Source organism: Plectropomus leopardus, chromosome 10 (genome assembly GCF_026936395.1).
Source record: "Plectropomus leopardus strain MGB_pleo_1.0 chromosome 10, ASM2693639v1, whole genome shotgun sequence".
Taxonomy (NCBI): Eukaryota; Metazoa; Chordata; class Actinopteri; order Perciformes; family Serranidae; genus Plectropomus; species Plectropomus leopardus.
The window spans coordinates 3,576,759-3,600,850 of record NC_142185.1 but is presented as its reverse complement, the minus strand read 5'-3'; positions in this window follow the sequence as shown (position 1 = coordinate 3,600,850).

Genomic DNA, 24,092 nt, shown 5'->3' with positions numbered 1-24,092 from the left:
ATGCAGCACTCTGTTAATGAGGATTGGGTGCGTGCATTGGGTGCTTGTGAATGCTCATTGACAGATGCCTGCCTGCCCAGCCCCCTCGATGAATACCCCCTTTTAAACAAATCATTATTTCCAGGGACGTTCCCCCTCAGCGAGAGACAGGTTCCCATGATGCGCGTTCGTAACCGGTTCACGTCACAAAGATGACAGATCGGGAATCATCCGGATGTGCAGCTTCAGCTACATCAGAAGCTAATCTGTGACAGGAAATATCTTTGATTTACATCTGGCATGACGAAAAATTACATCTGAGCTTCAAGCGGCATTCCTGGGCTCGGTAGACGCTCGTGTTTTCGGACGGACTGCAGATGATGTCAGGGCCCGCGCACGGAATCACTTCAGACTCATGACAAATTGCCGTCTTTGATTTTATTGGTGTTTGACCTTGAAACTGATGTGGGATCCGTTCATATTATGAGGGGCACAGATTATGAGCCAATGTGTTTCCAATCGATCCCAGATCCGTCCGTGCTAGCTGCTTTACGAGCGTTTTGAAGTGGTTATTCAGGGAGTGCCGTAAGTGAGAGGGACAGGGATCGCCTTTCCAAAAGCCTTCTTTAGGGCAGACAGGGCATCCTTAAAATCATTTACAATATATCCCACACTGCACTGTAATAGAATCTAAGCCAGACTGGCAGCCGTGGCTTAAAGCCTTCATTCTCTCTAATCGTCTCCAAATGGAAATATCTTGCTTTCCATCGTAATATGTGATAAACTGTGCTGTAAAAGAGTGCTATGACCAACTGCAAACCAGGATCGGGATATCTCCACTGACAAAGGTTACAAAAATAGACACAGACCATAAAGGCATGTCATAAAAAAATCTCTGGCTTCAATTTCAAATGAAAGCCCATGAAAAATAACCTTTATATGTTTGTTTTGTTTTAACCCTTTGAAACCTGGAGCGACATCACTTTTTTAGAATTGCTTTTAGAAGCCTTTCATGTGTATTTCATCCTTTGAACCTTAAGCATAAAGGTGCAGTTCTTCTTCTTCTTCTTCTTCTTCTTCTTCTTCTTCTTCTTATTATTATTATTATTATTATGTATTAATTAATAGTGTAAATGTACATTTAGAAAATTATTTTTTAAAAAGCCTGGAAATAAAAATATTTACTGAAAAAATAAATTCCATAGATATAAATTTCATGGTTACTTATCTGAAATGAGGTTACAGAATTATTATTCTAAATATTTATGAGCTGAACCACCTTTATTTATTTATTTTACTCTTTGTCTTTTTTCCTAATCAATTGATTATATATATATATATATGTTTTATTAATTTCTTGCTAATTTGGGGGTCATCTTTTTTGTTGCTCATTGCATTCTCTGTTTTTGAAAAAAATCAAGCTATTTTGTTCATGTTTCAAAGGGTTAATGATTGATGGAGGCAGCTTTTCTTAATCTAAAAGCCCCCGAGTCAGCTGCTCCGGGCTGAATTTATAACACAACACACAATATAAAAATCTAAGGTGTGCCAAAATATCTGAGGATAAACTTGTCCTCAGTTATCCTCAAAGGCAAAGATACTAACACAAGTTATCCTTGTTGTGGCTGTGCTCTGACCTGTGTCACCATTTAACAAACAAATCAATAGGATTTCGGCAAGCAGACCTGCGGGGAACTCAGTGGGGATAAATGGGAGCAAAGACCTCGGGCTATTCCTGCTGTTATTCCTGTGGAAACACACATAAAAGTATCCTCATACACACAAACCTGCACATCCGAAGAAGTTAAACAAGTTCATTTCATATACAGTATATAGGCTTTTATCAGCGATCACAAATTCGCCTCAAGGGGCTTTGCAATTTGTGCAGCAAACGTCATTGGCCTGCACTCATTCTGAAGTCGTCAAAAACAGACGCTTTTGCAATGACTTCAGCATGAAACCGAAGTCATCTTTCACTGCTGTATAATCTGCCACCAGACAGCTCAGACTGAGCATGCGCCCGGACAGAACTGTTCTCAGTGTTTCCTGTATGCTGCTGGACGACTCCTGTCATGAGAGCATGATATGCGAACAAGCAGTGTCAGTTGAGAGCATGGCCATATGTTTACACAGCAGCATGGACTATCGAGATGGTTAGTATTGGGCAATAAAGTCACAGATGTTTAGGTTTAGGCAAAAGAGGCACATGGTAAGGTGGAGAAAAAAACCCACACACATCCACACGGGAAGGGAACTCTGGACTCCTGCACAAAAGTCAGATTTGTGATGGACCCTGCCACCCTACAAGCACACCTCATATTTCATGGTTACCAGTAGTGTTATTAACTGACGCTGTGCCTCAGCGTTTCATGTGCACGCAACTGGTTTCAACCGGCTGCATTCTCAAGTGACACCGCCCGTGCGTGTTGCCTGTGAACGTGCCCGATGCTGTACGGCCGTCCACCACCGAATAATAACAATGCGAACGGTTCTGTCTGAGCCCATTCTCACCTGATCCTGTCCAGCTGCATTCAGGTTGGACGCGAAAGGTGGCTTTTGAAGAGTTCCGAGTGAGAACGAGCTGATCGAACAAAACCCAGACTTTCCTTGCTTCCTGTCTGAATGTGATGGGTTTTTTTTTTCTACACTTTACCATGTGCCTTATTTGCATAATCCTAACCATCTTTGCCAGCATGTGCGTTTGTTGACATCCCAGCTTTGTTTGCAGTGTGGTGTTAAACAAGGTCACATGCAGCGTCACTCTACCATCTACATTTGTTGACATCACAGTAGCGCCATCCCAGACCGTCAAAAGCAGATGCAGAAGGATACCTCAAGCGTAATATGTAGACTCAGAAGTCCACTGCAAAGCGGCAACATTTGATGATTTAGGATGAGAACATCTCAATGCAACTCATTATAAACGGACTACAAATAGAAACCAGAATGCTTACGATACAAACATGCTGTTTCTTCTTTACAGACTATATATGCAGATATAAAGATTAGTAGATTATAAAGGGATAAAAAGAAGGGATGTGCGAGGTCACTGAGCAACTTCATGGATCACAGAACACAATATAGAGGCTGCTAAACTTTTTTTTACTAATTGTCAGACATCCTTCAGTTAGACAACAGAACAATATGTATGCCTATGTCTAATAATCCACATGAATGTTGGCTGCATTAATCCCAAGCATTAAAATGAAATGCTCTTGGGATTATATGCATTTTCTTTAAATCAAGAAAGAAAACAAGATTAAAAATATTGTATTGTATCAAGAAGCAAGAAAAAAAATGAATGTGTTCAATTTTAAGAAGGTACTAAGTAAACTACAGTAACAGCATTGTGTGATGTTTATTTTAGCACCAATCCACCACTGACTCGCCTTTATGATGGATTAAAGCCTCACGCACAACCCCTGCCCCATCAGCATACACATGGGTATGCCATTTCCCTAATCCAACTTATATCAAAAGGCACAATTTATTATCCCTTCTCTCCCTGCGCGCCCCCTCCTCCCCTCTGTCTTTCTCCCAGGCTATGATGAGGTATGGAGAAACAGAAAGGATTAGGTTACCAGGAAATTGAAAAGGTGCAAGAGCAGCCAGAGATGTGAGATTACTCTGGTTTATAACACACAGCCTGATGAGGATAACACGTGTGTGTTTAACACGGAGCGTGAGAGGGCCCGGCCTGTTGGGTAAAGTCGGATGGAAGGTGGTGATAGACTGAGTGATACCTGCAGATAAATGAGAAAGCAGAGAGGGAGGGGATAGTGTTCGGGTCTGTGTTGTGGTTTGCTCCTCGGTAAGGTGAGGCATGAGTGCATATGTTTAAGTATGTTTAAATCTGATTCCAATGCAGGGCACAGGAAGAGAGTGTCTGTGTGTAAAAACTGAGCTTCCTATGCTTCAGTGCATTTTGACCATGTCTAGATGAGAACAGCCCTATTTAAAATGGAGAAGATTTTTCTTTTGCTTTAAAAAAAATAAATAAATAAATACATTGCAGATTTAGAAAAAAATCTGTGCTCATATGATAACATTAGGCAGGTTTCAATTACAAATTTGCACAAAAATTAGCTATATTTTTGAAATGTCGATACATTTTTAAATTAATTATTAAATTATGAGATGACTATGTTTCCACTGATTGATGTTATGCACCTCTCCTCTCATGATAATATTCCAAGAAGCATGGAGACAGATGTTCAAAACATTCGCAGCTTCATTTGTATTGCAGCCACTGCACTATCTGTCAGTATTTCCAATTGAATAATAATAGAAAGGTGATCCCCTTATATGTCGCAGCGGCCACGTGTGAGGGATTTCTGGGAGGTGATAGTCCATGATTTCACAGATAAATTATGGATTCAAAATTTCCAGATGATCCACTCAACTTTTGAAGAGTTATGTGATGCAATAATACCTCTTGTAGCTCCTGCTGCATCATGAGGGAGCCAGTTCCTACTGACAAGCACATGGCCATAGCATCATGTGACCTAGAAAAGTCAGAAAATGTTTCCATTGCAGTTTTGCAAAATATGACTTTTTTGCAACCAGGTAAAAATGACTATTTATTTTGATGGAGTTTGCTGGGTTTGGTGATAGCAATTACACAGCTGTTTTTTGTTAAACAAAAAGGATATTTCTCTATTACAGATAGGTCTATCTCTGTTGAGATTATTTCCATAATGTTTGAGCTTGCAGTGAAAAAAAGGAGCACCTCAGAGGATGTAAACTGACAGCACACAAATGCCCCATGTGGCTAAATTGAAGCCTGATTTGGGACTACTAGCTGCAATGCAAAATCATGGGGAAACAGGGTCCAGACTGAAAAATCCTACAGTTACCCTTTAATGCAGGATGCACAAAACTCAGACTTTTGGTCTTCAAGGAACTTATTGTAACCTCTTGTAAACCCAAGCATTAGCCTGAGCCACTGCCGCTGCAGCATTTGTTTCTTCAGGGAAATTTAGTGCAGGGGTAGCAAAATAAATGAATCCAGACCCTGGAGAATGGGGTGTGCATGCAGATGATATGTTTGGGTTTGTGATTATGTTTGTAATAGGGGCGCATTTGTATGAATAAATCACTACACTGTGTAGGTGTGTGTCTGTTGTTTGTTTCCATTACTGTGTGCAAGTCTGTGTGTATTTTTGCGTGCGCAGGCAAGTGGCGGCGGGAGGTCTCTTCAGAAGCGTTCTCACTGCGAAACGACCCTGGGTTTCCTCTCAAGTGTATTTACCACTCTGTAATTATTGACTAATTACACTTTATGGTGAATGGAAGTGTGAAATATATGTAGGTATGTGTGTTGGTGCAGGGAAATAACATTAGTGACTCATATTTTCCAAGAGGGGCATGGCTTTACAGACAATGAGTACAACATAATGTGCAATGTAACATAGTCATTAACATTTTGCCATTATCCTTGCTATAATCATATTCAATGTGCAATGTCAATGGAGACCTCAAGCCAGCGACTCCCATGTGATAATACTAAGCATGCAGCAGGTTTTTGTCATGACTTTATAGCCTCCACTGAGCCAGAAAATCAAAGGTGAGGAAAGAAAATGTGCATATTTCTATTGTGCTAATTGCACTCTGCGGCCTCAGCAGTCCATTCTTTGTAATTATATTTATGAAGTGATGTGTATGTATTTGATCATTACTGTTTTCAACAAATATGACATGCTACAATAAATGTTAAGTAAGAATCTGTGGTAAAATGAAGTGGCACAAGGTTTTATTAAGAGGCAGCACAAGATTAAAAAGCCAACAATGCGTAGTTAGATCCTAGATGACCATATAAAGGTAACTCAAGACACAGAACAATTTGGATTTGATAATAAAACTGTGGCTAAAAGCATGCTGCCATATCCACAAAACATGCCCTAGAGTCACATATACATGCTGTTCCTCTCTATCAAGCTGGGAACAGCATATCTGGGTCAAATGAAACCGACTGTTTTGTGTGATGACAACCTTGGCTGCTGAACGTCATTTAACTGTGCAACTATCAGAATCCCAGTCGAACGCTGCCAGCCTCTGAGGTTCAACTCCCCGAGAGCCTCCAACGCTAAAAATGGCTGCAGAGATGGTGTTGCCAGGTACGTGAATGTCATCACCCCCAGTTGTGCTGGCTGATTTCACCATTTGTTAAAAGATTGTTCTGGATTATTAGGAGCTGGGTGTTTAAAAATATTGTTCTCAGTGAGTTGACTGTTAAAGCAGAATTACAGTGTATTTTAACTAGGTGTATTTCCCATTTTTACTGTATGAGTCATGCTTACTTTGCCACCACTGGTGTAGATATTCAGGAAAATGAGCAGTGTTGGGCTCAATACACTAAAATGTTATTTATTACTCATTACTCTTTTAAATGTAATATTATTACTTTACTCTCTGCAAACAGTAATAAATAATTATTTGAAAAATAAAAACAAATCTATATACATTTACATACATCTATACATTTCATTGACATAATTACATTTTAAAATTTATATTAGAGAGATTTATTTTAATTTCTAAGCACGTTTTCCAAGTCTTGTTTGCCTCCTACCTTTTTGTTTTTAAACTTAACTAATTTGTTTTTACTTTCTTTTCTCCTTTTGTTTTGTTTTGTTGTTCTACTAATTTTCAGGTCCTCGGTCAAGCTATTTTTTAAATACTTTTTACTAATTTCTTGCTTTTTTAGGTATTTTTTGTCTATGATTGCTCATTACTTTCTTCCTATAATTTTGAAAGAAATTAAGCCAATATTCTAATTTTTAAAAAGATTGTTCTGGTTTATTAGGAGCTGGGTCTTACCTAGCTTTGGCCAAGCTGGTATAAAAATATTGTTCAGAGCAAGTTAACTGTTAAAAGAGAATTCAACTGTATTTTACTATGGTATAGTTCCCATTGGTACTCTATGAGCCATGATAACTCATTACTCTTTGGAAAGTAAAATTGCTTTGCCTATTACTCCATGTCAGCAGTAATTTGCTACACTGCTTGCAATTTAAAATTTCTCAGCTTTTCTTCAGCTTTCAAAATAAACCTAAATTATTATTAATTATTTATTTTTTCTTCCATAAATTATTTCAAATCCTGGTCTGCAATAACCATTACCTATCAACATTTGGATTGACAAACTTTATCAGAGCTCCCTCAGTCATTCAGTATGTAAGAGCACAATTATGATGATTTAAAGGAAGTTTAAAGGAACAATTTGCAGATTTTCAATTCACTGTGGGTGGTTTGTGTGAAAGAACTGTGGTAAACACCAGCACTCAGATCTCCCTGCTCAGCATTTAAATGCCATACATCTAAATCATGTCAAATAACTGGTGGTGTAATATTCTACGTGCTGTATTCAGTAAAATAAAAACAAGCAGGTCACAGCATATTAACCATAGTACAGTTCCTTTTAAATCAGCATGTTAGCATTAACACACTGATGCACTGAGCTCAAAGAACCGCTGTACTGAAGTACAGACCCACAGAGCTGTTAGCATAGCTGTAGCTATACTGATGTTTTCCACTGTTAAACATTTATCCTTAAACATATCCACTGGTTGATACTCTATCATCACATAAAAGTATGCCTTGACATTTTTTAAATTTTGAATTTTTACTCTTTAAAATTTTCTAGATAATAGAGGACTCTAAATTGCCCTTAGGTGTGGCTGTGAGTGTGTATGGTTGTCTGTCTATATGTGTCGGCCCTGCAATAGTCTGGCGACCTATCCAGGGTGTACCCCGCCTTCCGCCCCATGACAGCTGAGATTGGCTCCAGCCCCCCTGCGACCCTTACGAGGACAAGCGGTTATAGAAAATGACTGACTGACTGACTAGATAATAGAGTGGCAAATGGACTATCTCTGTGGCACAGAGATAGTCCATTTGCCACATTGCCATTGCCATTGGTGGTCCTGGCTAGTTTTGCGCCCTGGGCGAACCACCCTGTCGGCGCCCCCCCCCCCAATACAAACAACAGAATATATCATTTATGTTACTTTATTAACAATATTATTGAATACAAACGTTTACAAGAATATAGATAACACAATAACGTAAATAAATGAAAGTTTCATTTATTTACGTTATTACTACAAATTATTCAAAAGCTATATCACATAAAGCTTACAAAATATCATGTCAGTGTATATTGACATGAATGTTATACAAGTTATTTAAGTTAGCATAGACCCACCTATAGCATGAAAAATTCCTCAGTCACGACGTACTATTGTTTACCAAATTCCCAGACTAATAGGCCCAGGTGTACTTGCACTTGTGTTGCAAACACAAACTAGCCTATTGGTGAAATTAATTGCATGACTTCGTGCCTCAAATTTCAAAGCTAAAAACCAAATACAGTCGTCTTCTATGGCTAAGTAGCAGCATATTAGCAAGAGGATAATAAATAGCGTATAGGCTACTGTTTCATTACATGCACAATTAACGTCACTCATAGAGACCTGCATACCTTTATCTTTTGCCCGTTTCTCCTCTTCTTCTTTCCTTCTCTTTCTAAACTGTGCACCTGATGGTTTCTTCGGTCTTTTGTCCATGTCCCCTTGACTCGACTTAACATTATCAACTTCTCCGTCCGTCAAACCCCAGAGTCAAGATTGACGTGATGTAAACAAATTCACGTTGATGCAGGCACAGATTCGTGCTGGTTTTTTTTTTTTTTTTTTTTAACATTTTCACAAAAACCAATAAATTTAATAATATCTATGTTAATTTTATGAATGAAATACAATGTATTTGGGAGCAGAAGTTTGTGTTGTGTGGCCTGGGATCATAACAGGTCAGTCTATCCCTCGCCCCCCTCCTTACTTTTCCTCTGAGAGTGAGACTCAACCTGTTCTCAACCTCTGCAGCTGCGAGTTGATCCCCCTCCGTCGCCCCCCTTTTCTTCTGACACACACAACCTGTATACATGACTCTCAGCAGCAAGTCGACATGATAGTAGGGACGCCCCAGCACCTACTCCACTAACGTGATGTGGAAATGCGCGTTATTAGTCTAGAAAACTGGCAATTTTTATTATTATTATTATTATTATTATTATTATTATTATTTTATTTTATTTTTTTTTTAGGGCGCTCGTGTGCCCCCAAATAGATTGCGCCCTGGGCGGTCGCCCACATTGCCCATAGCAAAAACCGTCCCTGCTCTGTGCAGTGAAAAGAACCTCAGCAATTTTCTGCTACTTATTATTAATCTGAGCTTTTCTTCATTCACAGCGTACAACTATCAACTAAAATTATGTCAATAATATCTAAGTCACTACACTTTCTTTCTGAAAGTCATAGGTGTCATGGATCCACCTTAGTTTTGTTTAGTTCTATAGTTGAATTTCCTGTTTTATTTTGAAGGGTCCTGTTGTATCTGCAGGGTTTCCTCTTGTGTCTGTGCTATTCTTACTTCTTCCCTTTGTTCAGTTTTCCTTTGGCTTTGATCACTGGCCTCTTCCTTATGTGCCTCATCTGTGTCTTGTTAACTCACTCTTGTCTTGTCATTCATTTGCTCTTTGTGTATATTTAGTCCTGCTTTCCTGCGTCAGTTCGTCGTCGGTGTATCCCCTGTGTTCAGTCGTTGCTTCTTCTATTTCTCCGTCCGTGTTTTCTCTGTTCTCATGTGGATTCCTCTTGGTCAAGGTTTGTTTCTTTTGTCTGTTAATTTCTGAGTTCATCAGTTGCTTTGGGTTTTTGCATTTTGAAACTTTAAGTGAGTTTGGACTTTGGTTGGGTTCTCTGATTTTATTTGTACGTTTTATGGATTACTTTTCTTGTTTACCACTTGCCGAATTATAAATCGCTTTTTGTTAACTTCTTCATACCTGCTTCTGGGTCTGCATTTAGATCCTATATCTACACAAAAAAATGATAATAAGTCTGTATTGGCAGGCTGTTGTCATGCACTATTTGAACATTTTCTTACAAAGAGTAATGCACCAAAATCTGTACATTCTCCGCATAATCAAGAGCCACTAATTTGTGTATCCAAGTATTTTGGAAGTTCTGCGATCACATGACCAAGGCAGGTTGTGAGGGAATTGGTGCTGAGTGATCTAGTTAGGAGGCCAGATTGGATGTTTAATGGGTCACAAAACACAGGACTTTCCCTGAGAGATTGGTGCTCATGTGTGAATTTTGATTCACTTTAAGGTATGTCCTCAAAATCTGTCTTTTCCTAATCCTAACAACAGCAGGCACGTTTCCAATAATCCTCAACATGTGCTAACTGATATTGTGAATATAAAATATGTCCCATGGAAACTTGTCAATTTTGAAAAAAAAACCTCCCATTTACTGATCATCCGGAAATTTTTAATCCACAATTCTTCTGTGAAATCATCGACTATCACCTCCCTCATTCGTGGCCACTCCCACATATAAGGGGCTTTCCTTTCCATTACCGCTCGCATAACACGACTACATTGCCTTTGATTGGAAATAATGACAGCTAGTGCAGTGGCTGCAATAGAAATAAATCTGCTCATGTTCTGAAAATGCATTGCTATGCTTCTTGGAATGTTATCGCCAGAGGAGAAGACACATAACATCACTCAGTGGAAACATCTAACCATTGTGTTTTATCAACATTTTGCAAATATCACTTAAGTTTTGCACTAAGTTACAATGAAAACATGCTGAGTAACTTCACTTGCCCAAACCTAGCCTTTGTAACAGTCATTATGTAACTTTATGTTAAGGACATAATTTCATTTATTCATATATCATATGAGCCTTTTTAAGAGGATACATTGCTATTGCAGGTCTCATAATTACATGAATGCACCTCGATTAAGCAAGTATTTTTCCCTTTAGCAAATTAGTTTGTCTGCATTGTTTATCAGTCTATTTGCTCAGATTTCAGCTTCAATTTAACCATAAGACCCACAGTGGGCCCCATGGCTTTCAGTAATCTTGGGTTCCAAGATTACTATTACAGCTAGAAATGATGGCTTAAACTAAGAAAGTTATAATAATATGTATTATGTTTTTCTTTGAAGGCCCTCGGGTTAAAAGAGTTAACATAATTCAACATAAGCTAGATCTGCATAAACTAAAAGCTGCAAAAATTGGGGGTCATCTGGGAATGCAGCTCTCCAACCTCCAGTCAGCGTGCAAAATGTAATTAGTGTGATGAGTCCCTGAAGTCTCATCACAGTATCCCTTCATTTCCTTCACCCTCTGCTGTGCACTTAATGCAATATCAGACTTTTATTTTGGCACTGGGACTACTGTTAACCTCAGCTGTGTTTTCAATGTCAAAGAGATGCATCAGCTGTGATTCATGGCATTATTAAACATCAATAAAATCACAGGAAACTATCTGCTATGTTCTGCTCGCAAACACGCAATGCCCTGTTATTTACTGTAAAGCATTTTTCTATTGCTCTCCAGATGAAAGAAAGCCACCTTAGGGCAGCAAGGAGAAAGTTGTATGAGTAAGCTGTACATATCCTTTGGTAAGATGGGATATAAATCATTTGTGAATGAGTGAGGAGGCAAAGAGGATAGAAGACAAGGTAAGAAAAGCATAATCCACAGTGGCTGTGTTAGATCAGAGGTGTTGAAGGAAGGTATTATACTGGTATTAACCTTCGGGGGGGGGGCAGCACGACTATGATACATATGGGATGAAACATAACGTGAACTCTCATTTACCTACATCTCCAGGTTGGTTCTTAATCAGAGCCAGAAAGACCTAGAAAGCCTGAAGCATAAACCAATTAAGCGTCTGCTTAGGGCACTGTGTCCCTCTGGAAGCATATCGGCATTGCCTAGGATAGCAAAGAAATGTCCCGCCTTACTTTGCATTGCTCATCCTCTGATTGGTGTACCCTGACACTCTTACTCTAACCCTAACCAATCTTACCCCTCTTACCTAAACCAATCCAACCATCAAAGGCAATGAGTACTGGCTAGGATGTCAATGGTTAACCATTAATCAGTTGATCACGAGAATATTTTTTAATCAGTTACACATGCCAGTCCATAGGTTAATGTTGCTACCTGCTGAAAAACAAACAAACAAAAAAATAAAACAACATCTAAAACCCAGCTTATACTGGGAGCTAGTTTTTGTTGGTTTTAGCTGATCTCAGATGATCTCAGATGATCTTGACCAGTTACTGCTGGTCTTTGATGGTTTAGCTGGACAGCCGGACATGCTGGTGTGGCCACCCCGTCAAGGTGTGCACATTTATCTTTTTTGCATTTGCCCTGACAGTAGACTTAACTGATTTATGCCCTTATGCCCTTTTCATACTTCCCTTTCATGACTCTCTTATTTCTCCATAGTCAAGAACAATGATTTGGTTTCAGTTTTACAGAAATTTCAATGGATAAATCAGCTAGAGTGACCATCACAAACTGGTAATACTGGCTAAACCATCCAACCAACCAAAATTGTTCAAAAATTATCTTAAGCTGGTCAAATTTTTTTTTTTCTTTTTTTTTTTTACTTTACTACCTCCACTCCACCTGGGTGTTGAAGGAGCTAGCCAGCTATCAGTACTGCTCACTCAGTCATTACCGCTGATAATGCCAAATAGATTCTACAAAAGTAGAAACCTCATTGCAAGCTGCGCCAGTGTTACAAAATGGTATTCACTTCCAGTTTCTTAGGTGGGCATGGTCCTTTCTCCCCCTGCATACCCAGTCTCGTTTGGAAGTGTAGTAAATAATGTGTGGATGGATGAAATATGATACAAAACAATACAACATCATATAAAGTACAAATTTAATGTTTGTTCCTTATTGCCACTTGCTTTTATCTGCTAGCTTAATTTCTGATATCAGTCGATGTCAGTTGTTGCCAAATCTCAAGAGAGTATGTTTCAAAAACAGAGACGTGTCTCAAAAAAGTTACATTTTTCCTGAATTGTCTGTCTGGGAAAAAATGCCATTTCAGTGCCAGAATGTTTAGAGGGCTTGGAGGTTGTGACAAATGGGTCAAATATTTACTTCAGTGACTAATGGAACAGTTATTATCTGTACTCTGGCTATGACTACTGCTGATGCAGAGGCATAAAAACAATAAATCTCTGCAACCACCTTAAACTGGCAAAGTACTATCCCTGTTGATTTTATTTTATAGGCCGAAATTTTCAATTTTAGTCAAGTCAGTTTGCCTATAGAGCAAGTAAAACACTAACCCAATGTTAGGCCATGGGTAGGTCGATCATCTGGGGACCATGAATGTTGATAACTTTTGTATCAATCCATCAATAAAATGTCGACCTGCTAGTGGCACTCAAGAAAAAATCAAAGAATCACCAACCTCAATTAAAGTTTATACTCTGTGGACCATGAAAGTCACTACAATACGTCATAGCAATTAATGTAACAGTTAAGATATTTCAGGGAGGTGCCATGCAAGATGTGCTTAATTCACTCTGGCTTCAGCACTCTGGATTTTTGTGCTATTGTTCTCCCCTTGTTGTTTCAGGCTGAGGTCTGAACCAATGCCAGCCTGTGGACCAAAGATGAAAAGTAAACACCAGCACTCGAAATCGGAGCATGACTTCATCCCCTCATCCTCACTTCTCCTTTCTCTTTCTCTACAAACCCCTGGGAAGAATTGTCACATATTTCTGTCAGCGGGAAGAATTCAAGTGCTCGAGGAAAAATCTCGATCCCGCGCACACAAAGGCAAGCTTAGCGTTTGAATGTGTTTCAGTGTGCCTTTTTTCTGTGGATCATTACAAAACAATGAATAACACTGCAGACTGAGTTAAATAATCTCATTACTTTTTACAGTAACATCTCTCAAAGCTGTTGAAAAGAACAGCGGGGGATAAAAGCCAACCTTCGACTTGTAAGTGAATATCAGGTGTGGAGATTTCAATCGCTGCACTCGCATTATACAGGGCACTGAAGATGAGTGAAGAGAGACATTCAAAACACAATGTATTATTCATCCTCCACCTTGTGCTACTGTATTCCTCAAATAACAAGGATACAAACTGGCACAGATCACAGCATGAGGGCTCCTGTTTTGTCTGTAGTCTGACTGTTCGGGGTGTGATCAGTTCTAAGGCATCTGAGCAGATCACGTTTCAAGATGATCTCTGGTTTGGGGAAACAGATTTTCAGACTTACAAACACACTCGGTCAAAACACACATTAGTCTTGTATGTCTTGTAGTCATGATATTCTTAGTCCCTTGGTTTTTGGACCTTTCATGACACTGTTCTGTATCACTGGTCACCTGCTCACTTCCACCTGCTCAGTCACCCAGATTCTCAGCATCAGTCACGCCCACTTCAACAAGGCCACTCAGTTCACCTGTTCCTGATTACACACAGCCAATATAGGCTATATACAATATACATTCCAAACTTGTAAATAATGCTGCTGGACAGGACCTTAAAGTCAAGAATGAACTTTTGAGCTCAAACACCTAAGTCAGATTGTTAAGGTCACTGTCTTGTGATGAGTAAAGTCAGGTCTGACACCAGTGACTCAATTTCTACCAGTTCATTTTGAAAACAAAACAATGAAACAAAGAGAAAAAGACTTTTAGAGACGTAGGTTTGCTCAAGGTGGTGCAAGTTGAGGCAAAAACATGTGTCTGCATGAGTGAACATTCGCTCTTTATGATGTGACTGCAAAAACAATCCAGAGGTCAAATTCTGAAGGTAAAATTTAGTTCACATTCTGTTTTAATGCACCATTAGATTACAGCTGTTATAAAGGGCAAAGGCATGTAATTTAGCTGAGGGGCACTATAGAGGATAAGCTGTCTGTCATACACCTTTCGAAAAAGGATCAAATCATACCATCATATCATCATACCTTTGATAGAAGAATGACTGTAGAATGTAAAATGATTTCCAGTTAGATAGAAATTAATGGCTATAAGTGCTGGGGGAACTAGGGAGGGCTGCTGCAGAAGCAAATCTCGCTGCCAACATACCTGGGGCAGCTGCCCTGCTAGAATGAAAATGTAAAAGTAGGGTTTATTAAAAAAAATAAAGTGCCATGAGTGATATGTACTAGGTTTTGGCTCAAAATAAAGTTATGGAGTTAACTGACAATGCAAGGCCTTACTTACTTTGGCCTTTGTAGTCCTTTTGCAACACAGGCCATTGATTAATTTTTTTCCACCTACATCTGTCCTGTGCCATCCTCTCCAGCTGTTGCTATGTCAGTCCCCTCTTTTTGGACTCTTGCTCTGCACTCCTTCTCCAGGTATTTTTTGGGTCTTCCTCTCCCTTGTTTGCCCTGTGGATACCATGTTAGTGTCTGCTTGGATATTGCTGTTCTGCTTTTTCTCAGTGTGTGACCAATTCAGCTCCACTTTCTCCTTTTCAGCTGCACTTTTATTGCCTATTGTTGGCGCATTCCAACAGCTTAATGAATGATAGTGTTTGGCCTTATTTCTAAATGTCTGCAGCTTGTTGAGGTTAGTGGTGGTCCTCCAGGTTTTCGATCCATACAGCAGTATGGTTTTTAGTATTGTAGTTGAAGAGTTTCAACTTCTATGAGTTTTTTTGGATATCTTGATCAGGTGGTAGGACAGATCATCCTCTGGTGCGAAGGTTGGCGTTTCAATCATCGGCTCCTCATGTCTGCATATCAAAGTATCAGCAGGTTCTCACTCTATTCTCGACACATAGGGCCACTCTGTCAAGTCCTTCCGCGTCAACCTATGATGTTTTAGGCATCCTTGTGCTCAGCTGTTTACGCTCCGGTATGCCCTTACAGTGATGTCAACAAAAGCACGTGGTGGTTCTGTCTGACCATGTTATCATGTGACACGTCCATGCACGTTGCATGTGGACGCAGAGTGTAGCTTTTGATGTCACACTTGTACACCAAAAGCACTGACAGAGCGACGCTATTTGACAAGTTCGGATTGATAACAAGTTGGAAGTATCCTTGGACAAGGTACTGAACCCCAAAGTTCTCCAGAAGTGTGTGTATGAATGATTAAAAACTGAGTAGCAGGTGGTGCCTTGTACAGCAGCCTTGGCCAACATTGCATTAATGTGTATGTGTAAATGAGTGGATGTGACTTGTAGTGTCAAAGCCCTTGGAGTGGCTGAATGACTAAAAAAATGCTATGTAAGTGCAGGTCCATTCACCATTTGCCATCTAATACTGCTCTAATCCCAAGCTCACTTTCCCACACTATGGAGTATTACCCAAAGAGTCCAAAAGAGGGCTCTGCCTGCGCTAATAGAACTAGAGTTACAATATCATATCCTTTGATACTGCCTTATGACCTGCCACTCGCTGATCTATAATATACATTATAAATATGAGCTGACTTTGTCATCTGGAGGTGGTGGGCATGATAAATTTTGTGACTCCAAAGGGTGACGACAGCCAAGCTGAAGACCACCACTCAAGACCAACTAACAACAAATACTAGTTGGATGTTTTTTTGTTTGTTTGTTTTTTTACATCAGCTACGTTTCAGGCAGCAATTTTGCCACCAAAAGTGGGTGTTTTAAGCCAAAATATGATCTTTTTCTAATCATAACCAATTGATTTTGTGCCTAAAAATAACCAAATATCAATCACAGAGTTGTTTAAATGTGAAGTTTCAGCATATATACTAAAATACAACTGGTACATATGGTTTGAAGAAACTTACAATGCGAACAGTTTTTTCTGGTGAATAAGATACATGGACAGGAAACAATGTCCAAGAATACAAACACACACAGTAAAACATATGCCCTAATGGAAAAATGATGTTGTGTTGACTGTACAGTGGTGAGAAAAACACTCTGGCAACGTTAACTGGCATTGAACCTGAGTGGTAGCGTTCCTCGCTAGCTCCTAATGTGTACTGAATGTGCAGAAATAAGCTCCTGTCAGTGGTTTTATAGGGCAACAGTGTGGTGCGAACCAGGAATCAGCGCCAAGTCTGAGTGGAGTTTCACAGAGGAAAAACTGTCAGTGCAGAATCGAAAGGCTCTTGCATGCCATTGTGTTCAGTATTTACATTTATGACCTCTTCAGCCCGGGGCTCTTGTTGAGGAAAGCTGTGTTTACTTTAATGCACCGTTTATAGCGAGAGAACAGAAGAAAGGAGTCGCCGCAGTCTTTAAACTCTGGCCACTTATTCTGTCTTAATCTCCCTTGTTACTCTGAAAAGCCTTATAAAGATCTTAAGTATTTAGACCTCAGTGTCTCCCATGTTGGTCATGAGCAAACATATAAAACCAAGCTGGCTCACTTAGCTCTGAAGGCTACTTTGTTTACTGTGATAAAGATTCTGTTGGGCCAATCTTTCTTTTTGTGTTTCAAGAGGCTGATTTACAAATATGATAACATTTGATCCCTAAAACTGCATAAATCTAATTTGTTTTACTGTGATGTATTATTAAAACTATGTAATGTGAAAGCTTGTAGTGGCAAATCCAAAGAGAATGACCTGACACAAAAGCTCTCCTCAGCTTAACCAAACATTTTAGCCTAATTTAGCTTTTGGTTTTGGATTTGAGGATCACAGTCTCTGTTCTCATCAACTCATTTTTCATGGTAGCGTGGAGGTATTGGTATCTTGTGAAACGAAACAACCTAAGGCATCCCTTTGTCCATGTTAGCATAGCTTGTTAGTAAGGGAACTAAATAGTGCTCCAAATTTAGGCTAAATTTTTGCAAGATCATATCATCATATTGCTATGATGATGGCAGCGCATGTAGATGCAGCAGAGAGCAGCTCCTCAAATCTTTGCCACATTTTTTGCTATATTTTTCTATGTTTTTCAATTCCTGGCCCCTTCTGCTGAAACACAACATTTCCATGATAGCAAAACACTTATCTACACTGGGAAACTTTTTCGGGTTTGGACTGAATGCAGCAGACAGCAAGAGGATCGCCACCGATGTGTGGCCAGTCAGACCAGAGGGGAGAAACAAAACCAAAAGCACCAGACAAAGAGAGAGAGGACAGCCGGCATCAGGCTGAAGACTGTCCCGCTTGGACCAAGAGCTGTTCCTCTACCAAGCCTTCTTCTGGCTAATGTCTGGTCACAGGAGAATAGAGTGGATGCGATGTAATTGAGGCTCACTCAGCAACGGGAAATCAGGGACTGCTCTGCACACATCTTCACAGAGACATGGTTAACCCCTAACATCCTGGATGAAGCTGTTTTACTGGATGGACGGACTTTGTTCAGAGCAGACAGAACACAAAACTCTGATGCAAATTCAAAAAATGCACTGCAGAAACTGTATGATGCCATCAGCAGCAACATGCCCAACAACTGGATGGAATTTTCATAGTATCTGCTGATTTTAATCAAATCAACTATAACGACGTAGCAGGATCAAGGACAAATGTAATTTCATTTTTTAAACTGTTTAAAAAAGGTCAGCCCTCATGGTGAAACTTTTGGATATCTAGGCATTGGTTAAAAAGAGGTCGACTACAGTTTGTTTAAACACATACTACCCACATTGTTTTGATACAAAGCTGGTTGAAAATCGGCAAAGTATCCCTCTAAAACATATCATATTCATCTTGAAAATGCACATTTCCAACCAGAAAAAAACAACCAGAAAAAAAGACGGTGACAGACAGTGTCTCAATTCGTTTTGGAACATTTAAACCTTGCTCTATATTATCCATCGTAGGTAACATTAGGTCTGCAGGTATGCTCCTCTGAAAACATAATTGCACAGCAAGGTTGTTAACTCTATCTATCTATAATCTAAGGGGGCAGTTTCACTAGTCAGCAGAGATTGTATAGCCTCCTACCTACTGTTTAATGCATTGTCAGCTGATGACATTTTGAATGAATTTGGGATCAATTTAAGCAGCATGCGTAATAAGGTCATATGTAGTTTTTAGCCATTTTTTTGACATGTCAAAATCTGACATTTTGTGACATACTATACTATGGTGTTTCCAGCCATTTCTTTGACATGCTGAATTATGATGTTTTTGGCTTTTTTGGACATTGTATATTATGAAGTGTCTCTACAAGCTATAATATGTCGTTTCCAGCCATTTCTTTGACATGTAAAAATTTGACATTTGTGGACTTACTATACTATGGCATTTTAGGCCATTTTTTGACATGCTAAATTATGACATTTTGCCCTTTTTTTCAACATTGTATACTATGAGGTTTGGATGGAAGCACACCGCATCCTGAATATACCACAATATGTACAGCTCTATACCTCCTTATGGAACAATCCCAGTATTTGTATTGGGAAAGCACCTGTGTACTGGAGGCGGTGGCATTCAAGTGGCATACTTACAATAGAAGACTTGTATAAAGATGGAGTGTTTATATCATTCCAAGACTTAATCCAAAAATTTAAATTGGAGGGCAAGGTTAATTTTTGGAAATACCTACAAATAAAAAGCTGTATAACCTCTAAATGTAAGTTGGGGGGAGTTGCAGAAAACTGCATTTTGGACTATCTTGACATGCTGCGGGAATGCCACACAGCCTCCCAATTTTATAAAATGATTGGGAGTTCTATAAGTGATGAGTCATCTAATGTTAAACTAATATGGCAACAAGATTTAAGACAAGAATTTTCACAGGATAGATGGCTGAAAATTCTGTCGGATTGTGGAAAACATATCAAGGAGGCTTGAGGAAAGTTCATATAATATAAGATCTTGCACAGGTACTACCACACCCCATCGAGACTTTATAGAATGAAACTGTTAAAGGACAACTTTTGTTGGAAGTGTAAAACACTTTCCTTCACTGTATCTGGGAGTGTTCTCTGGTGGCACCTTTTTGGAGTAAAGTTGTTCAAGTTTTGAGTAGCTGGTTCGGGTCAACAATCCCCCTGACCCCAGATCTTTGTCTTCTGGGTGATAAAACTCAAGTGCAGAATGCCTCAGAGTTCCTTTTCCGTCATTATGGTTGGTTTGATCACTGCATCCAGAATTATCTTAAGACTCTGGAAAACGGACTGAAAGACTGGGTAGATATAATGAGAGAGACAGCATCTCACGAATCTATGCTGTATAGATTAAAGGACAATACAGAAAATGGGACCACTTCCTGGGACTGCTTTTGGGCCCACATAAGAACGGACCAAGACACTGTGCAGACCCCAACATTACCAGGATCTCCTGTATAACTATATCATAATAATATTGTATTATCCCAGTCACAACATATGGTGTTTTGTGTTTGCTTATTTTGCTCGCTGATTGGATGCCCTGTCTATTTATGTATCTTTATCCTGTGTTTGTAATTGTTTGTCTGGCCTGTGCAATGTATCCCAGTATTCTCTACTCTTGTTTTGTTTTGTTTCCTAGCATTATTTTTCTCATTTGTAATACATTGAAAAGTTAATAAAAACTTTAATGACAAAAAAAAAACATTGTATACTATGACTTGTCTCTACAAGCTATAATATGTCGTTTTCAGCCATTTTTTTTGACATGTCAAAATTTGACGTTTTTTGACATACTATACTATGGCATTTTCTGCCATTTTTTTTGACATAGTAAATTATGGCATTTTCGGCCTTTTTTGGACATTGTTTTGACATGTCACAATATAGTATGTTATCCAAAAATCATCAAAAACAACATAATATACTGTGTCGTCAAAAAATCATGAAAAAGGACATAGTATGTCACCCAAAAATTGTTAAAAAAATCATCAAAAACTACATAGTATAGTATGTTGCCCAAAGATCATCAAAAACGACATAGTATAGTAAGACACTCAAAATTCATCAAAAATCTTAAAAAATGACGTATATAGTGTGTCGCCCTCAAATATATCTATATGTTACTCTATCTAGACTTGCTATATTATATTGTAAAAAACTAGTAAGTACAAGATTCGAAATTAATAATAATAATAATAATAATAATAAGAAGAAGAAATAAATACATTTTATTTCTATAGCACTTTTCTGAACCAGAGTTACAAAGTGCTTCACAATACCAAACTATACAATAGTAGAACAACATCATTAAAAAAAAATGCAATGTGTGTGTCATATGTTATATTTACTGTATTTTAGATATTAGATTCATTATAGATTTTAAAAATAAATGTATATTTCTGTACCCAATGGCGATAATTGGAACCGAGAGGAAAGTGCATTTACAAATATATACAAAAACTTATATTTATAACAAAATATAAGCTATTATTCAGTTATTACATTACTACAACACACACAAACAAACAAAAAAACAAAATACCATTCACCTGAATATTAAAACATGTCAGTACTCTCTGATGGACAAAGTATGTCATTACATCACAGTTTCTAAATTACCTCAGATTTTACTTTGACATATTCCTTGATTTTGACAGACGCAACTGCTGATACTGGTTTTACCTGTTTCTGGAAAACTTCACCTGGTTTATCGGCCAAAACAAAACATCACTCAACTTAACATGTCTTAATTTGTTCTGCAATATCACAATCAGTGTCTAAACTGCACTAATCTAGAGCCAAATTATAATTTATGGCATAAATAAAATAAAATATCTGATATATCTGTCTGCTCAGCTGATATAAGGGTCATATGATGTTGAAATGGAAAATTCAGTATCAGCAGTGACTGATACTGTGACATAAAAACGCATCTGCAGATACTGGTTTTACCTGTTTTGGGACAACTTCACCTGATTTATCGGCCAAAATAATGTATCAGTCAACTTTGCATGCCTTAATTTGTTCTGCAATATCATTCAAAGATTACAAAGTCCCTCACATGTACAATACACTACACATACAAGCATTCATATACCTCTCCCTACATACACATGATACATGACAAATTACAACTCACCACCAGAATCAACAAATATACAGGCAAACAAAGTGACCATAAAATAACTTACCTGACAAGCACCACTCCAAAGCAACTGCACAAGGATCCTCATCCCATCACTATCACTCAAGTGGTCCTTCAAAACAGGAATTAAAAACTATTTACAACTTACACCATCTCTGCACCACAGCCCACAACGGTCCACAGGAAAGTACTCCACACCTAAATAAGAAAATAAAACCATCAGAAATTATTCATATATCCATAAATATGTTTCAAAAAACAATCCTTCACTTGGCCTCGAGCTCAGTAGATATAACCCATCATACATATATTATTGTACTTATCTGATATGTGTTTAAAATGTACCCATACGTGCCGCCATACGATGAAACCCCAGATGGAAATCCTGCATCATGTCCATGATAAGACGTGGAGGAAAGTCCACGACAAACACCTATACCAGACAATGTTTGTTTATTGCTAAAATGCATTTTTCCAAACAAGTCATTGTAAATTAACTAGCCCCAACCACCCACATTATTTGATATGGGTCAACGCCTCACAAGTGACCTCAAACACTTATAAATACAATGACCTAAATGACTGAGAACATGTCTTTTCAATACATTTACATTCCTCTGCAAAATATTATACAACCACATTAATTACAAAAAGAAACATATATTCATAAGAAATACAATCAAGCAACTAGCCTACCAACGACTGCAGACAGTAGCCGGGAGCTTGCCAAAGTCTTCTGATTCGCTGATGGTCCTGCTGGTGGTCATGTTGTTTTTGGGGGCCAAGAGACAGACTGCGTGTGGTGTCCGAGGCACATCAACGTTCAGCACCTCAGTTCTCAACTCAGTTGCACAGGCCCCCGACCTCGACATGACACCAAAGGAAAGGCTACCCTCTGGCATCGTGGCAAAGCCATCTGCAATGCTTCGTAGATGGAAGTCACTACCAAGTAGTACAAACTACAGAAACGGTTTTTAGAGTGAATATCACTAAAAATACTTTGCATCAAATATTTCCATCTCAATTTCTACATCACCTTCTTGTCTGGAGACTCAACTGGAATGACAAACTTATGACTATGTCCAGTGAATGGGGAAAATGGCCATTGTTGTTGTTGTTGCTGTCCTACTAGTAAAGGCTTACAATTGTGCCCAAATAATTTAAAAACATGCAACAAAAATGTGATGCAATACTGAAAATTATATTCTGTTGAGTTATATTTTATTGAGTGGAACATTCCCTAAAATGACAGTAAGCACCACAGCTACAGAACAGTCCCTAAGTAACAGCTTTGTTGCATATTTGCATGTTGTTCTGCTCGTTGTGAGTTGGAAAGAATCAAACATCAGATATCAGTTTATTCTTTCAACATAACTGGGCTGGAAACTCACTACACCTGAACTCACACCATGAGCAGCGTCTCCTCTCATCCTGTCAACATCACACACACACCTTGCGCAAGAGGAGATAGGAGGGGCGCTGGCCTGACAGCCACTGCATGCGGTGTTCTGCTGTGACCAGCAAGCATGTTCCCTGATGATCTAAATGTGTCTCTTGTTGCTTTTCAAATCAAATGCAGCTGAGACGCTTCTCAAACCTGCTATACATAGCGATAAAGTCGGCACGTTAGTAGTCCTCCTGCTAGTCACCATGGTGCCTTAGATCATCTTGTTCGTTTGTGTGGTTGTGGAAATGTTATTCTATTGCACAACATCCGTAACAGTGTCCCCTAAACCATAACAGTGAAAACACCAATTGACATAAAATCTTGTCAATGGCTCGGAAGCGTTGTGTAAATAACTGAAAATGGCAGGGAAATTGTTAAAAATATAATTTCTTATATCAACTAAGTCAAACAACAGTTTGTAGTAAATGCCATTATCCCCAACGTGCATGTAGGTGCGACGGCCTGTTCATCGCTTCCTGCAGCTTCAGTTAAATCAGTTTTTGTGTGTAGCTGTTGCAGTTTAATGCAGTAATTCCCACTTTTGCTCTTAAAACCAGGAGGCTGATTTTTTGCTTCCCTTGTGCTGTTAGGCTGTTGTCTCAGCAGGACTGCACTCTGATTGGTCCACAGGGGGGTCTGCGACCTTTCACCCGCGGTTTGGTGAGGACCGCTGTCCAGCTGAATGCAAACAGCAGGGTCTGTGATGGGAGAGGAGACGCATACCTTTACTGGTGCTTACAATGAATGAAACTGCGGGGTGTGAATACAGTTGCAAGTAGTGGGTTTAATGGAAGGTAAAAACAGGAAGGGAAAGAGCCAGAGGGGAATGCTAGGAAATAAAAAGAGACTAAAATGCAAAAAAGAGACACCGGATTTAGTGCATATTTCCATC